We start from the raw sequence: 15,551 nt of genomic DNA on the forward strand, positions 1-15,551 counted from the left end.
ATACTGAAGCTGGAATACTGTAACAAAGCAGAATTAAGATGGAAGACAACTGCACAGAAAAAAAGGGACCAGTTTAGGACAAGAGGAGGAAAATAAATTCAGAAGACACAGGAAAAAATACACAAATTAACACATAAAATAAAGGGATTTTTAAAACAAGCAGAGATTAAACATGTTAATGAAGTGGCTGATGAGTGGATGTTAGCAGCAAAAATCGATAAGACTGGAAGAAATCTGGATATCTGGAGATAAAACCACAAAGAAGAAACATACTCATAGTTACCATGACACTCCATAAAAGTCCCATACTTAAAATGTTTTTTATTATTCCAATTTGAAAAAACAGTAATTCAAAAGCCAATTTGATTCAGCCTCCTGATTTTTTAAAATTATTTGTAATAATTAGCTACTTGGAATTTCCATATGAACATTTCAAATTAGTGTTATTTGCCAGTATAACTGAGAAGACAGGCACAGCCCACCCTGTTGGACCACGGCCCTACATGGTACTTGCTGTCTTTGAACTCAGCAAAACCAGGAAAGTCTGAAAATTGTCCAGGGAGGCTTTGAACTAAACTTTCCATTCACTTCAGTGAGCAGGGCCACTACAGATCTCACATTTGACACATTGGAAGTAACTTCTACAGACAGAGGAAGCAAACTATGCAAGATTTGCTTTCACTCTGGAGATCTCTCATAAAAGTTCAAAAATATTTAATTTCCTCACAACCTTTTCTTGCCTACCAGAGCACTATGTGCTTTTTATAGTACTAAACACAATTTATTTTTCTTAAAGTCTATAGGAAAATCACCTAAAAAACTTTTATCATAACTTTATTTTAAAACTTTTTTAAAACTTTATTTTAAAACTTTTCAAGAAACTTCTGATCCAGTTTCACCACCACCCACTAAAAAAACCCCAAAAATCCCCATCCTAACCCACCCAAAAGAACATCCAAACAAAAACATATTTTTGATATGGTGTATACCATCCTCTTTGAAAGCATCCCAGCTAAATGTGAAAAACTGCCAATGTTGCAAGTAGCCCAGGAAAAAAAAAAGGTTAAAATATGAGAAGATGATATCCTGTAAGTGGCAGGGATTGTGTTGTTCATAGTCTTTTGCAAAGATTTGTATGGAGAAAAAGTAATTTAGATGAAAAATGAGCACTTAGAAATTAGAATGCTGTCAGGTGTGATATCTGGAATCAGGCTGCAAATTTAGGTGGATGAGTTGTTACTGTCAGTCACCAGTGATGTACAATATTAGTACAGGAATCCATACAAAAGTTATATACTGCATGCAGAACCGATAATGTCATGAACGATCATTAATCTGCTAAACAGTAGGAAAGATTCCCTCAAAATAACAGATTTCATTTTTGAAAGAAAAATGATACTAGAAGAAATCAAAGACATAAGTGGATCACATTTATCTTATGCAATAATATTCTTTTAATGATAACAACTGAATCTTACAGTGTACTCTATATATAAATTTCATACATGCTACCTTCAAGCACTCAGTAGATCAATTTAATTAAACCATAGTTTCTCAAAATTGTAGAATAAATTTTATTCTGTGCCATTACCACAGATTAATACAGATGCATTTTTGAAGTGAAGTATACAGACTGTAGAGTAGATCTTCCCATAAATGTAGAGACAACTCAGTCAAAATATTAATTTATTATCTTTGTCTTTGTTGATGCAATAAAGTGTAATAGTAAGTATACTTTTATACTGACATCTAGCAATGAGAGGGTCAAGTCAGTGCAATAAAGCTGGCAGACTAGCACAACTGTCTCTGCTTGTGTTATAAATATTACATAGCAGACATTTTCCGAATGAGAATATGAAGGAATATTCCAGAAAAAGAATGCAAATTTACCATGAACATCAGAAAATTGAAACAGCCATGAGTTCAAAAACTTGAAGCTAAATCATGGAGGTGTCAAGACTTTGACACTGCAATCTTAATGTGGTTCAGAATACAGCCAGGAAACAGCTAACATGCATATACAAAGTGCCTTCAAACATATTTTTTTATCAAAATCTATGAGGATTATTACAAGACAGTTATTATATTTGTGAAGTATTTTCAAGCACTCACATAAAATGCAGATTAGATGCTTGATTAGTTTGCCCCATTTCCTTGAACTCTCTCCAGAACCATAAAAACGTTTTGTACACTGCAACTACCTTACAATACATCTGAAAAGAGATTGTAAATAATATGGCAAGACGGAAAGCATTAGAAAGTAAAACTAAGCCTTTAGATTGTGTCTTTTTCCTTGTTGTCCTTTGCTAAACAACATGCCATTGGATTTTATGGCTCTGAATCATCTGGTACTACCCATAAGTGGATAAGTTACTGAGTCAATGGTCTTAGAATATACAAACAAGAAAATCTCCAAAACCAGATCTCCTCTTTTAATCTCCAGCCTAAAGATATATTTCCACTTCTTTTCCCTAGCAGAAACTGGTTTTTTGGCTGGACTAGCAGAGACTCATGTGATTCTTGTCTTTGTCATGGAACTTCATTGAACATAAATATTGTTCACACCCAATACTTGTCAATACTCTATAATGACCGTAACTATTTAAGCTCCACATTCAAAGTCCTTTACACATGCTATATAGCCCTGCTAAAATTTCCCAACTCAACTGTAACTTGGCATTTGACAAAAGGAAACTTAATGCATTTGCTCATGGTCAAACAGCTGAAGTCTAGACCAGAGACAATGCACTGGTTTCCCTTTTTGAGTGATGTGGGATTTTTGCTCACGTGTAAAACTTTGATAGACCAAGTATTACAGTGCATTGCAGATGCAGTGTGCTGCTGAATGCAAATCTCTGGCAGCAGCTCATGGCAAACTTTGCAGACATGTATGGAAAAGAGCAGATGTTGGGGTTTCTGGCTGCAAGATCAGGCACCCAGGTAATGCCAGTCCCAAACACCCACCACACCGATGCTGGAGTGGCAAACTCCCTTTACAGACACAAGAGGCATGCAAAGGAAGGGAGCCACTGCCTCTCCATCAGTTCTCACACTGTGGTCACCTCTCAATCCATCAAACAGCTGTGAACAGAACTGTGCCAGAAAGAGCACCATGGTGTTTCTCTAACTTTGCGAATTCCCTATGCTCAGTTTAATTATATTAACTGCTCCGGATACTAATCAACACATCACATTATGATGATGCAGTTATAAATGTAATTATAAAAGCAACATGAATAATTTCATTAACTACATTTCAAGCTGTCTCTCTCCATTCCCTTTGTTGGCAACATACAATGGGTCTGCTCAGAACTTCTGGGAATTAGACCACAGACATATGACATGTTTGTACTGAAAAGCAGAGTCCTGCAGACCTGAATCAAGGAAAAAGTAACTTAGATGTCTGTTGGGAGTTTTGCCAGAATTATGACTGCAGTATTCAGGCCACTGTGTGCCAAGGACTCTGAAAATAAATGCTTCCTTACAGAAAATAATGTTTGATTTTAAAATCCAATTCAAGCACCCAGGTGGCAGGATGCAAGTCTGCCAGTGGCCCTATAAACACAGTGTCAATAACTGTCCATTCTTCTTTTTGCTGCTCACTCTTTGTAATCCTCCAGCAGTACCTGGCAGGCTACAACAGAGAGAATGGCCACGCTTGCTATGTGCCTTAGAAATAAAGGAAAGAGACAGTCTCAGTCAACATATAATTTAGTAGTCTCAGACAACATATAATTTAGGATTATGAAAATAAAAGATGGAACATGAAGAGTTTAAAGGACAAACTGCACCCACACTACCAAAAAAAAAAGTGCCACAGATGCTTTTAAAAAATGCCTTCCTGCTGCCTCCTGTCCTGGTACCAAACCAGCTTACCATCTTTTCCTTCTCCCTTCTTCCACCCGTCAGGCCTCTCCTCTTCTCAGGCTGAGACAAAGAAGTTTCAACAGCCCTTCACAAGAAAAACCAAGCCAGATTCCCACCCTCCAAGCCTTCTGCTGTCCTTACAACAAGCTAAGGCTTTGTTATCTTGATTCCTGTTTTAGAGTAGATGGCACAAGTGGAGGCAAGCAGAACTCCACCAGAGCAAGTGGCCTTAAATAACAGTTAGAGCATAAGCAACCCCAGACTGATCACTGACATTTTGCCAGGTGATGAACACAGTTCTCAGGCTGTCATCTGTGCAACGTGTTGCATTGTGCTGAGCACCCAGGTCCGTCCCATTTCCCAAGCTCACACTGCTCTAAAGCTCTGCTTACAACTAGATTCCAGCATGCTCCCACAAATCAAGAATACAGAGGGTCTGGAGTGTGATCAGCCATGCAAACACAGCCATGTCTGACAGGACAACAGTGATGGACATTTAGCACTTGACTGATTCAAGTCCTGAGTATCCCAGTCATGGAACTGACAGGGTGGTATCAAATGCTGCAGAGACTATGGTTAAAAAAATTAAATCTCAAAATGTTCCCACAGAAATGCTGCTTCTATTTGCAACTGATGGAGTTTTGCTGAGATAAAAGACAGGGTGAAGTTTCTTTATTCATTTCATATATGGGACTTTAACATGCACATGCTATGGAACTATAAATTAAGAAGCTAGAATAAATCTATTTTTCAGATGAACAAAGAAAATCCATGAGAAAATAAGTTGACATATTGTGTTTTACTCCAGCTATTGCTCTGAGTTGTAGAAGGATATTAACAAAAATTTTATCCAGAGATCCCACATGGGAAGTACACAGAAGCTGACTTTGTAAATAAGAAAACCTATACTAAGGTCAGGAACATTTTAAAATCCCTCCTTGTATTTATATCCAATATAATGACAATTTTCTGTATAAGGAATGACCTTAAAACAGGAAGCCTGAATATAGCTGGAGGATAGGATTCAGATGGATCCTAGAGAAGGATGAACTTACAACTAAATTAAAACAAACACATCATTAAAAGTATGTAAACAGTTTCATTCATTGAAGTATGCCTTTTCTTGAAAGCATTGTCAGTTTGGAGGACACAGACAGTGAGATTAGCTTCCTGCACATTGTCAAGGTGAAGGAAAATAAAAGGAGAAAACAGTTATAATTGTACTTTCTAATGAAATATATGACTTCAGAATCACATAGGGAGTTCAGACTATATAATTGTGATTCTCACTTCTTACAGATACAGTCTGTGCTGTTTAGGTTTTACATTGCAAATCTAATTTTTATGATTTCTAACTAGGCATAAAATCCCACAGTATGACAAAGGGTGTCAATATAAGGTCTCATCTTGGAAGTGCACTACTATTTTTTTCCTCTGTTAGTAAATTTTAAAATGCTTTTAAAGAAAGTTAGGCATGGTGATTAAGTTGAAAGGAGGCAACAATTAAAAGTCTGTCAGTCCCAAGTATTTTCTGCTCCTGTGTAATGAATAAAGAACTTATGGGTCTAATTCACCACTTTATTTTGGTAAAACTGTTATGCTTTCAGTGGAGTTATTTTGGGAGACAACCACAGTGCAAAAGAAATTAGGACATGTTGCACTTATATATGGTCCCACTGGATTCAGTTTTAAAGAAAAATAACAGAAAAAAAATAGAAGTAAAAAAAATCAAGCAAAGTGGACAACCACGAGAATTCTGCAATAAAATTTAGGAGACAAATATAATTCTTAAATTCTGCATTTCCATGATGTTCCAGAAGAATTCTACTGAAGAACTTGGGATGTATGTAGAAAAGAAGGATATGATATCTTGGAAACAAAAAGGCAGCAGAGAAGGCAAATTTTGCAAAACGTGGAAGATTACATGCAGAAGGAAGGAACACAGAACTGTTTCATGCTTAAATAGAAGAAGCAAGCAGATTCTGTTAAAACTTACATGAGACCCTTATTGTTTTTGAAGTGTTGTGCTTAATAAGGACTTTTCTTTTCTAGTAAGCTCTACCATAACCTGAAGGAAAAAGTGAAATTGCTGAAAAGTTCATGTGTGGAATGTCTGTTTTATATTGGTCTGTTGTTTTTGGTTTTGTTTTTAATATGACAAACATGAAAACATCAACTAATTTCACTTGCTTATGTTCTGATCAATATCAGGCATGATTTCTGCATGTTAAATTCCTAAAGATGGTTTTAATTGAACTTTACAAACTAGCAGGGACTATGTTAGTCCTCTTCTTAATTTCACTCTCATATTTGTGACAGCTGGGGAAGAGCTCAAGTAATTTCAAGAGGACATCATTTTCTCTGGAAGAAATACAGAACCAGTGATGTGTACAGAGCAGCCTCATTTTTTATCTGACTACAAAGACCAGGATATAAGGGCTCTCAAAATGCATTATTTTAAATTGGGAAAAATCACACTGACAATGCAGACCATTTCAGTGATAACTAAAAAATTGCATATTAGAACAGTTCTAATAAATCAGTGACATTTTAAACCAAACCAATTTGCATTTAAGATATATCTAAAACTAAAGCCCTCTACTGAGAACTGGAAATTGAATGGCTCAAAAGACATTGAGCTCACAGAGTTTGCTTTTTAGGTGGAGGTGTCAGCTAGTGACATGTCATCCCATTGAGGAGTCTTCCCTGAAAACTTTGATCCAATCACATAATTTCCCTGAACCCTTCAGAAATAGAATATCTGAATTCAAGCGGCCTCAGCTCTTTCCCATAATTTGTGACTAGCAATGAAGCACTTGAATAAACTGTCTTTTAGAATGTAAATTGAAATTGCAATGTCAAAAATTTTGCTGGCTGAACAGAATATCCCTGTTACACATGAGCCTTTTTTCTTCTCCAAGTTGTGGTTACTTTCATGCTCACACTGAGAGCAGGTGGTCAGCATAACTATGTAGAATGTTTTGTTGAACACAGAAAATATTGAGCACTAAAAATAATACATACATTGTTTAGATTCTCCAGAGGAGCTCCCCAGATTTCATTGCAGCTTTTGAAACTCCAGTCCACAGTGTGGAAATAGTGAAATTTTATATGCTTTTATAGAAGCTCCTTGTCACCTTCTGCTGAACAAATACTGGAAAACAACAATTTTGAACATTTCCCTAGTGTCAAAATAAATAAATAAATAAATAACAAATTTAAATTTGCTTCACAGATAAGCATGACCCTTTAAATAAGTTTTCCAACTACATTTTGGTATGCATATAAATCCCTCAGAGACTACTTACAGAATTGAAGGACTTTGGCAAATATATGCAAATATGTTCACACAAAAATTTGCCCAAGGGATGACTGTCCTAAAAGCTCTTCACAAAAGTCTCTTTGTCAACCTGGGGTAGTAAAAATGCCCTGTAAGGAAGATAATCTATCACAAACTGCAAACAAATAAGTAGATGAAAAAACACACAAAACAGTTTGCAAAACAATCATAGGCTTTAAAATATGTTTCCATAAGGGTTTCCTGACCAATATCAAACTAAGATTCATTTCAAACTTCTTCTCCCCCCTCCAAAAAAAGAAGGGTGAATTCACCAGATGCATTATATACCACATCTGTCACCTTGCTGTCAACTCCTAACACTTTTTTCTTCACCACTAACAAAAAGTTCAAAAGGGGAAGATCATCTGATTTTTCCTGACAACCCCTTTCCTATTTCCCAATCTGCAAGCATATATATTTGAGATATTTAGCTCTGGCTCGTTTGTTTCAGGTTTGATACTTTTCAGAAGCTTACTGTATGTGTGTTACCATATATGTCTCAATATGTTTTTTAAAAAAAAGGAAAGAAAGGGGAAAAAATCATTCTGTTTCAAATAATGAGCATGTGCACCTTTTTGCCTCAGGCCTTCATACACAATTTAGCCAGAAAGCCAGGGCAGATCATGATTTAGCATTTGACATCTCTTGCCTTCAGGCCAGGGGAGACTAATACAGATTTCTGACTCTGAGCACACCATGGAAAAAAAAAAGTGAGAGAGAGAGGCCTTTTATTGACTAAATGATAAAGAGGTTTGTAATGATAAATAACAGTCATTTTATTGTGGAATTCCCCAGAAAAGATGCATTCTGCAGTGTCTGAAGAAGCCTAAAAGCCGAAGCTGGTTCCCTGTGGATCCAAACCTGTTAAGCTCCAATCTTTCCAGGCAGAAATAGAGGTCGCAAATTGCATAGGACCTGCACTATTAAAACTGTATAAGCACGATACATAATCACTGCTGCATCCAGGACAGTTAGCACTAAGAGGATTAGCTGAAGGCTGCTTCTGGCTTTCTCTCCCTCAGCCTGCATCTAAAACAAGCCTGGTACACACCCAGACTGCTTGAGAATTTTCTGCCAGCTTTGATCGATAGTTTAATTGTAAACTTTGGGAGCAATAATGGATAATTCAGCTTGAACCGTCCATTATAAGCGCTGTTGCAGAGGATGGAGCTTTCAAAATTAAACAAGAGTTGTGTAATATTATTACATTTGTACTGCTCACCTACAGTTAAATTCCATTTACAAATACTGTCTTGACAATGTATGGAGTTCAATAAACATAGGCCCAGGTGGGTTGAATGGGGAAAGGGAAGAGGAGAAAAGCTGAAGCCAATTATTTGCCATCTATTCCAGAAAGATTTTTATTTTAACCTCACATATTAAAGCACATCGAAACAGAAACAGGAAGACAGGAGATAGAGACAGATTTAAGCACTGAACTAAGTTGTGGTTACTGTTTTGACTGCAGCACCATGATGGAAATGTACCTAAATATCTGTAGAGGGATTGTGGTACAACAATACCAGCAGAAAAATATCCCAGGAAAGTGGTAAACATGCACTGCTCACCAGGTAGTCTATGTTGGTGTAATCAAATTTTTAATAGGACTTGCACCAGTCAGTTGAGCTAGACTGGAGATATTCATGCTATCATATGGGTCATTTTCTAAAACATGAGAAGACACAGCAGCATTCTGTGGTGAGAAATCATCCTGTCTTGGAAGACGAATAGACAGAATTGCCAGGAATTTAGCTATCAAGTTTTCTGGCAAACACACGCTATCATACCACACATGGAAACACTTCCAAACAATTCTAAAATGAGGAGCGAGGAAGAGGGGCTTGAAAGAACATGGATTTTGAAATAAAAGCAGTTCTGCAGGCAAAAACTGAATTCTGTTTACAGAATCAAGCATTTTTCTAGTTTTATTAGTAAATTAGTTGCTTGAACAAAATTTGCTGAAAATTTACAACGTGAGGTTAGAAAAGTAACTCATGCTACCAGGTTTCCAATGAATTTAGGAACTCAAGTCAAATTTACTCCATAAACCATTCCACAGCTTATTTGTGTTAAATGAATTGCCTAATCATAACAAGACCTGTGAGATAGGAATGAGTGTCAATGTCACAAAGATCTTTTTCCACTCCTCAAAAAGGCCATTGACATCCATCTAAAATCTCCACAAGCCCCTCTTAGTTTTCTCAGCCAAACTCTCATGTTTTGAGCTAATGACCAGGACTCAGGGCCAGAAGTATTTTGTCTTGGCTTCCTTTGTTTTTGAGAAGGTGACATCCATATTTAACTATGTCCTACACACAAAGGTCAGCTAAAGCTCTTCCTGCATGCTCTCTCATGCCTGATTAAATGCAATTAAATGCATGGTATTCCTACTGCCTTTCTTATCACCCAGCTAGGACACCTTGACAGAAAAATGCCCAGCATAAAGAAAAGGAGCAAAAAAGAAAAGGGTTTTTTTGTTTGCTTGCAAACCTGAAGCTCCACTTGAAAAAGCAAGCAGGTAGAAAGCAAACTAGGTACTTCAACTTGCAGACTTCAACAGTGCAACTTGCAAACCAGGAAGTTGCTGGACTTGGCAGACAAAGCCAGGTAGCACCAATTTTTGGTGCACAACAGTACCTGCACTGTATGTAAGCCATTGCCATGGAAATGCTCTAACTTTCATGGCTCAGTTATCTTCAAAGAAAACTTAATCTCATTCCACTAGTTTTCTGTTACAGCAAAGAAACATTTTTCCTTTTGCAATAAGTTATTTGTAAAATGATGCAGATTTAGGCATCATAAAGTATTGACACGTTTTTAGCCTTTAACTGTGGATTTTCCTCTTGGGAAATGAGGCAAATAAAAATTTTCTTTGCTGATCATTGGTTTATAATGCCATCATATTGCTGCCAGCTCCAACAAAGAACTGCTTGCACCAACAAAGACTCCTTCAGGCTGTGAGAAGAGACCAGAGTTTGCAAACGGATTTTTCATTCCAGGGAATCAGGGAATTACCTATGGCTCTAACAGTGTATGCTTGGAGAGAGTCAAACTGCCATCCACCATCAGGAGCAGTGTGGCCAGAAGGACCAGGGCAGGGATTTTCCTTCTGCACTTGGCATGGGTGAGGCTGCATTTCAAATCTTATGCTCAGTTTTGGGCCCCTCTCTATGACAAAGACACTGAAGTGCTGGAGCACATCCAGAGAAGAGCAATAAAGCTGGTAAAGGGTTTGGAGAACAAGTCAAATGAGGAGTGGCTGAAGAAGCTGGGGATGTTTAGCCTGGAGAAAAGGAGGCTCAGGGGGAAACTTATTGATCTCTACAACAACCTGAAAGGAGGGTGTAGCCAGGTGAGAGTCAGAGTCTTCTCCCAAGTTACAAGTGATAGGATGAGAGGAAATGGCCTGAAGTTGAATCAGCAGGGGTTTGGATTGAATATTAGGAAAAAATTTCTTCATTGGAAGGGTTGTCAGACATTGGGACAGATTGCCAAAGGAAGTGGTGGAATCACCATCCCTGGAAGCATTCAAAAAACCATTTAGATGCAGAACTAATTTTTTGCCAGATCTTTAATCTGATCAGGTACATATTAGGAGAATGTTACAGGAACAGTTATCAACTACAAGCAGAAGGCAGCTTATGATTAATTCTGCTTGGTAAAGATGATTTCAGTTTTAAAAATAGGAACAAACTGAAACTATTGACATAGAGTTGTTTTTTCCAGGATATTGAGGCTAAAACTGAAATACTAGGAAAATCAACAGAGTCCATCTAACATGTCTTCCAGCTTTCACTGCTCCTTCACATAAAAAGAAATTAGGCAAAGCTATGAGTGTGAAAATAAGGTGGAATTTTTTGGCCTAGTTACTGGGGTGATTGACAGAGTTTAATCTATCAAATTGTGTGCTGTGGTCACAAGCCATCAACCTGTGCTCAGCAATCACAGGTTCAAGGATAAGTAGTTAGCATTTGTCAGAATTGAGACAATGTTAACCCAAGTAGATGTTTAATAAAAGCAGCCTATTTCCTCCTCCTTTCCTGAGAAACAATTTAAGAGCAATGCATTCGAAGGGGAAAAAAAAGGTAAAAAAAAGAAGGTATGTATGTAAAGCTAGGACTTTCTGGTTGTGTAATTTACAATACAGTTTGGCCTTTAGTAATCATTTGCTTTGCTTAAAACGGATAGACCAAAAATCACGTAACCCAACTGAAACATCACGATTCACTTTAATCTCTCTCCCTCCCTTTTCCATTTCCCAGGGTCAGCCACCAGTCTCAAGACTATCTGTCCCATTCCCCCCCTTTTTTAACTCTCCAGAACAAAATTTCTGAAATTTATTTCTATCAGAAAGCTTAACAGAGGTGTAACAAAAAAGCATGCAAAACCAAACCACTGCAGGTAAGTACACCTAATTATTCAGAACATATAAGCTCATTCTGTCAAGAGTCAGGGCTATGGTTGCCTAAGCTCTGGCTTAGTTTATCCAGAATGAGCTCTGATCCTTCAGACCCTTTGTTTCTCTCTTGCACTTGACATGCAGTGAATGCCCACAGCCCCGTTCCTCTCAGAGCTGGATATTGGAAGAGTTACTAAAACATTTAAGAGGCACAAGAGTTCTGTTCTTTCTCAGCAGGCTCATGTGAAAAGAACTAAACTGGCATTTGCAACTGTGGAGTTTCTTATTTCCAATTTCCTTTGGCTCTCAATAGCATTTTTTCTCAAGACTAATTTCATCCCAGTATATCTGATAAGAGATTTTTAAAAATACACATTTTTGGTGAAGATACAGTATTCATGTGGGCATCCAGCCATTTCTTTCAGAAAGACAAAAGTACTTTTATGCAAGCTCTTTAGTTTTCTATTTGTAGAAAAACTTCTTGGCAGATGCTGCTTAATTGATATGCACATTTCCAAGGTCACTTTTTACAGCAAAATAAATATTTCCCTCTGTTCCCTTTCTAAATCCCTGCATTTTCCTCATGATGATATCTATGACAACAGGACTGTGTGTTTGAAGCACAGGGTCACACTCAATTTTTCACAAGCATACATTTGTCCTTGGAAGAGGTTTTTGCTGTCTACCCAGCAGTGCACTCTGATGGCACACATGACAGCCTGAAAAGCTTGGGAAGAAAGAGTTGCAGAAATGCTGTGCAAAGAACTCCTTGTCCCCTTGTTTGGGAACAAGGCAACAAACCTTGTTGTTGGCAACAAGGTTTATAACCACAAGAAAAGCACTACTAATAAATGTTGGTCTTCTGATACACTACTTAGTAGGATCCTGTTCTGTAGCCCCCAGCTCTGGCTAAGTGCCACTGCCATTAGAAACCCACGATAAAATGCCTCTTGATTTTAACAGGATGAGTTATGCCAGTTATATTGCTTGCTTTTAAGTAACCTAACATAGTGTCCTTATACCCAGATCAGATATACAAAATCAGCTGGGTTTATTTAGTTACTTACTGTCCTTGAAGGTTTTGCAGCTCCCTGTGGCCTGTGATTTTTCTAGGAGAGGTTCAGCTTCATTGTCTCCATCATGTCTGAGCAGCTCTTGCTTCCAATCACTTGATGGTGCTGCAGGAGAACCAGAAGGGGCTTCTCCAAACCTGCCCATAGGGAACTTATTTTTCCCTTTTCTCTAGAAATGATTAATGAAAATAATAGTCTGGCAACATGTTTTAGCCAGTCAGGGAAACAACTGACCAAACACTTCACCTATATCCCAATGCTCCATAACAGCTCTGTGGTTTTTAGCACCTGTTGGAAAACAGGAGAATAACTCCTTCAAGGCCACAAAATGCTAGTATCTGTGCTCAGCACAGGCAAAAAACCCAGATGCCTTTCAAAGTTAAATGGGCACTACCTTTGGGATTAAAACATGTCATTTACTGCCACCTGTACTTTAGTAGTAGGGACACCAAGCCAGTTATGTGAAGACACACACCAAACAAGAGGTAATCCACACTGAAACAATCTTACCGTTTCAAGACAAAAGAAGGTGGGCAGTAGAAGAAACAAATATCAGTATACAAAATATTTATATTCAACATGAACTGCAAGAAGAGAGGTCACTAGCATGGTTCTGATGGACCTTTGTCAGGAATTCAGAAAAGGCTTTTTAGCAGAGACAGCAATGACTTGTTGCTTTGGATTTTTGGGGCCAGGTTTTGGTAGCAGCAGAGCTCCAGGGGTGGTTTCTGAGAGAAGCTGCCAGGAGCTTCCCCCATGTCTGACAAAGCCATTGCCAGCCAGATCCAAGACAGACCCATCACTGACCAAGGCTGAGCAATAGTGGTAGCAATTTTGGGATAGTATGCTTGAGAAGAAAAAGTTATCACACAACAGCAACTGCAGCTGGAGAGAGGAGTGAGAATATATGAGAGAAACAGGCTTGCAGACACCAAGGTCAGTGAAGGAGGAGAGGGAGGAGGTGCTCCAGGTGCCAGAGCAGAGATTCCACTGCTGCTGCCCCAAGAGATTCACAGTGGAGCAGAGATCCACCTGCAGCCCATAGAGGACCAGTTGGATGTGCACAAAGGGGGCTGTGACCCTGTGGGAAGCACATGCTGGAGAAGGCTCCTGGCAGGATCCTCAGCCCTGTGGAGAGGGGAGTGGGTCTGCTGCTCCACCCTGGAGCAGTTTGCTGGCAGGACTTGTGACCTCGTGGAGACCCACACTGGATCAGGCTGTTCATGAAGGATTGCATCCCACAGAAGGGGCAGCAGATGAAGAACTGCAGCCTGTGAGAAGGGCTCACCTTGCAGAAATTCATGGAGAACTGTGTCCAATGGAAATGACCCCATACCAGAGCCAGGGAGGAATGTGAGGAGCCCTCTCTCTGTGGAGGAAGGAATGGTAGAGACGTGTGATGAACTGATCATAGCCTCAGTTCCACATCCCCCTACACCACTGTGGGGAGGAGGTAGAGAATTTTGGAGTGAAGCTGAACCTGGAAAGCAGGGAAGGGTAGGGGAAGGTGTTTTTAAGATTTAGTGTTTAATTCTCATTATCCTACTCTGACTTGTTTGGCAATAAATTAAACTAATTTTCCCCTTGATTGGCAATAAATAAAACTAATTTTTCCTAGATCAAGTTTATTTTTCCTGTGATGCTAATTGGTGAGTGCTCTCTCCCTGCCCTTATCTCAGTCCAGGAGCCTTTTGATATATTTTCTCTCCCTGTCCAGCTGAGGAGCAGAGTGATAGTGCAGCTCTGGTGGGCACCTGGGTTAGCCCACCATATAAGAGTTAACATAAGGTACAAGTGGGCACAATTATGACTCAGGACACACCAAATTTCCTCCATCTCCTGCCAATCACTTCAAGAAAAGTCCCAGGGAAATTCTGATAAACCGAACACTTATAAATGTTTTGTAAAATTTTGTGGAGATGAAAATGCAGTTGCATACCCTGCAGTATACAGGACTATAGGACTATAGGAGGATAAAAAATAAATCAAATATATTTCCCCAGATATATCCTCTATTATTATGTGTGAGTGTTGGTACATGGATTTCTATTAAAATGGGGGTGCTTAATTTCTAAGACACTAATTTTGGTACAAGTGATGTTCAAGTCCTAGCTAATCACAGTGGGAGAAAAATCCTAACAGCAGATTCTTAACATCTTCTACCTCAAAATAGTGAGGTCACTACTCTCAGGAAAGCTGACCAGACAGCTCTGCTAGCAGCCTCCATGCAAGTGGGAGTCAGGATTCCAGTTTTAATACTGAAACCTGCAATATGTTTTCATCCCCACAAAGGCAAATTTTCCTTGCATGATGCTTTTATGAAGATCAGCAACTGAGGAAACAAACATTGCTCTAAGCTTGGCGATGGCTAGTCCAAAACCCTTCAGGAAAGAGCCAGTCACAAAAAAGCAGATAATAATTCCCTTGTGCTGACATCCACTTCCAGTTCTTACTGTGGCAGCAATTCACCTTCATAGGGTTAAACACATTTCCATCTGTAGGCTGCCAAAAACCAGCATTTACTTTGAGCAGAAATGAACGGACTTGCGAGCACAACACAACTTTTTTTCCTTTTCTGTGTGGGTGTTTCTTTACTTGAAGGAAAGCTGTATGAAAGACAAGGAAAATGTCTTTGATGTGAATGTGCCATTTTGAAAATAAAGGCTCCCTCTCACATACTCAGAATTTTACCAAGAAGTAGCAATTACAGGATTATCTGTGACTTCAAACATGAATTCTTTGGATGCTGTTCTTGCCTTGCTTTGTTACATTAATAATTATGTTTTAAGCAGTCTGGGATTTTTTTTCCTATTTACAAACTATAGTTTGGTAATAAATGTGCAATCACAGGACTGCTGACCAAAAAGGGAAG

General features: G+C 38.6%; 1 long non-coding RNA gene across 1 annotated transcript in view; it reads right to left on the minus strand.

Annotated features, from left to right (window-relative positions):
- The window catches only part of LOC143695790 (uncharacterized), a 47,229-nt gene extending 34,474 nt beyond the window's left edge, over positions 1–12,755 (minus strand). Inside the window, exon 1 of the long non-coding RNA XR_013185330.1 lies at positions 12,674–12,755. This is a non-coding gene — a long non-coding RNA (uncharacterized LOC143695790). The remainder of the gene's footprint in view (positions 1–12,673) is intronic.
- Between the last annotated feature and the right edge of the window lie 2,796 nt (positions 12,756–15,551).

This window comes from Agelaius phoeniceus, chromosome 1 (assembly GCF_051311805.1).
Source record: "Agelaius phoeniceus isolate bAgePho1 chromosome 1, bAgePho1.hap1, whole genome shotgun sequence".
NCBI classification, from domain to species: Eukaryota; Metazoa; Chordata; class Aves; order Passeriformes; family Icteridae; genus Agelaius; species Agelaius phoeniceus.